The sequence below is a fragment of the Macrobrachium nipponense genome, chromosome 2 (assembly GCF_015104395.2).
Source record: "Macrobrachium nipponense isolate FS-2020 chromosome 2, ASM1510439v2, whole genome shotgun sequence".
Classification (NCBI taxonomy): domain Eukaryota; kingdom Metazoa; phylum Arthropoda; class Malacostraca; order Decapoda; family Palaemonidae; genus Macrobrachium; species Macrobrachium nipponense.
In genome coordinates, this window is record NC_087201.1 from 64,220,578 (window position 1) to 64,223,427 (window position 2,850).

Here is a 2,850-nt window from a genome sequence, read left to right on the forward strand (position 1 = left end):
TTTTTTTACTGAGTTCAGTTTTTGCAAGGGTCATTTTAAGTTTTCTTGGTCTTTAATGTGCAAATGTATATAAGTGTAATTCAATATTTAAGTTTAGTTTAGTTTCCATTTTAAAGTTTCTTATACTTTGTATATGTTTCTTTTAATAATGTGCTTGGATTGCTCCTTTCATATATAGATGTCCTGATGATGTGACCATGGGTCAAGAAACGAGTTGCAATAAATGCATCTACCTACTGGATGTGTATATGTTCTGCGCCTTTCTCCTGCCTACTATAATAGTACACTTTGATGTGTAGATTACATACTATACACACACACACACACACACACACACACACACACATATATATATATAGGTATATATGTATGTATGTATATGGCTTATGTTGTGTAATGTTAAGGGAGGATATAGTTTTTGGATTTATTGCATTTAAAGTTGCTTCTTAATACCGTATTCTTGAATATAAAATAGTATAATGTGCAGGTCATGCAAAGCTTTATTGGTTATTAGTTGCTCTTATGATTAACAGTAGACGAGGATGTGATCAGATACTGTAGGTGAAAACATTTTCAAATTTTAAGTGGAACACCTCTCTTTCTGTACAATGTCGCTTTTATATTAGTTTTTTTTTTTTTTTTTTTTTTTTTTTTTTTACAAAGCGTGATTAAGAGGGTAACAAACACTTGCTGTTTTGATTTAAATGAAATTGCTGTATGCTTCATAGATCTAACATAACAAGCATTGGGAGTATTCATAAATTTCTCTGTCATTTTGATTCTTGAGAAAAATAAGGATAGGAAGTAATGTTTAAGAATTACACTAGTGATGCTAGTATGTAAAGGTCATTATTTTTTAAAGCTTGAATGGATGTGAAGTGTAATGAAAGTTGTATAGAATGTCTGTCACTTAATCAGTCTAGGATTTTACCTTGAGGAAACCTTTTTAAATGCTGTAAAATATTTGAAAAGGTATTTGTTATTTCTATATTTTTGTCAGATGTAATAATGTGGTGAAAAAGTGTGTATTCTATGCAATAAAACGCTGTTAGCGCTATTGAATTTTGTTTATCTCTTTTAGGAGTAACTTGATCTAAAATGGGCCTTGAACCTGAAGATTCTGGGGAACTGGGTTATTTTAAGTCTGTCATTTAGGCTGTTGTTAGAGCCTGGCTAAGTTCTAATGCCATTTGTTGAGAACAAGAAATATCTCAGGAAACTAACTGGAGGAGTAACTGGAATGTCTCGAAGGTAAGAATAAGGGTGTCGTCACCGTGAAAGCTCAGTAGCATTCTAAAACGAAGTAAAGTTTGGATAGAGTCTTATGCCAAGAGCAGAAATGCATGTTCATTAAATTTTTCCTCGGAAGATTTTGCAAGCTAGGTTTAATGTGATCTATGTAGGTTTTATATCTTAATAATGAATTTGAATATGTTCCATTGCCCCTACATGAATTTATTAGCATAATGAAAGACCTCTTAAACACTAAAAGCAAACTTGCTAGATCGTTAAGCAAAATTTCGGAAGTTTTAAAAACCTTTGTTAATGGGAAGTTAACATAGCACTAGCAGGGCATATTTTTTTCCTTCAAAGGTTGTGTACTTTTAGTTCAAGTAGTTCTGTATTTCAATTAAATTAGCTTTCAGTTAAAAAGGTCCCTTTATAGTGTAAAATGAGTTCAAATTGTAGAGTCGTCTATTTCGTGCATTAATAGATTTATCCAACAATAAGACAGAGTAGAAAATTGTTATATCACTTTGCCAACAGAAATAGAAGACTGGAACTTTTGTATAGTTTAGACGTTACACACTCAGAGATTTTCTCTCACTTAACTCTTTATGTAATTTCCAAAGATGGAATATGCAATAATTGTTGTATTGTAAATATAAATTGTAGATTATGGACCAGTGATGCAAAAAGAAAATAAGCACTGTATTATTTATTTTTGTTTTACAACATATTTGTTTATAGCACTTGTATCTTGGGGTTTTACACATTACATCATAAGAATAGGTAATTCTTATTGACTGCTCATTAGATATAGTACATACAGTATCAGCATTTTTTGTATTTTTAATTAAAACATTTAAAAGAGTTTATTAAGATTAATTAGCATTTGTAACTCGTTTTTATTTTTTCAAAGTAGTAATTGTTTTTCATTTAGGTTAACTTAATATCACATAAGCACTTTCCTACTCTCCCTCCCCCTCGTGAATTTTGTATTTTTTTATCTTAAACGCAAGTGTCTGTGTAATTCACATTTATGCATTATTTGTAATTTATAGATTATTATACTATGTTTAATGTTCGATATGTTTATAGCATACTAAAATATGGCGTTTGGAAATTTAGAAATTTCCATTTGCAAAAACTTGAATAATGTAGGTAGTTGAAGGATGATGATTGGATTGGTTCATCACTGGATAAACATGTGACATTAGTTAGTGAACCAATTAAGTCAGTAAAGTATTTTATGCTAGGTTAAGGTAAGTTAGGACAACATAGTGAATAGGTTAAAGTAGGATACATTATTCAGTGGGTTATGGTAAGATACTAAAATTTTTTAATGCGTTAATTGTAGATTAACTTAGGCGTGAGGTTTAGGTAGCGTATGGCAGTCACTGTTATTAGTCAGTGGATTGATAGGATAAGTAGCTCTGGTTATTCAGTGTATTAAAGGTGTATAATTTTTTTCAGTGGATTATAAGTTAATATTTTTGTTAAGGTGGTAATTAAACTAAAGGAGTAAAGGTGGTCCGGTTAGTCAGGTTAACAGTGATCGAGTAGGCACTGTATAAATGTAGGTTGTGATAGTTAATTAATTGTATCAAATGGTGCCAGAATACTTTC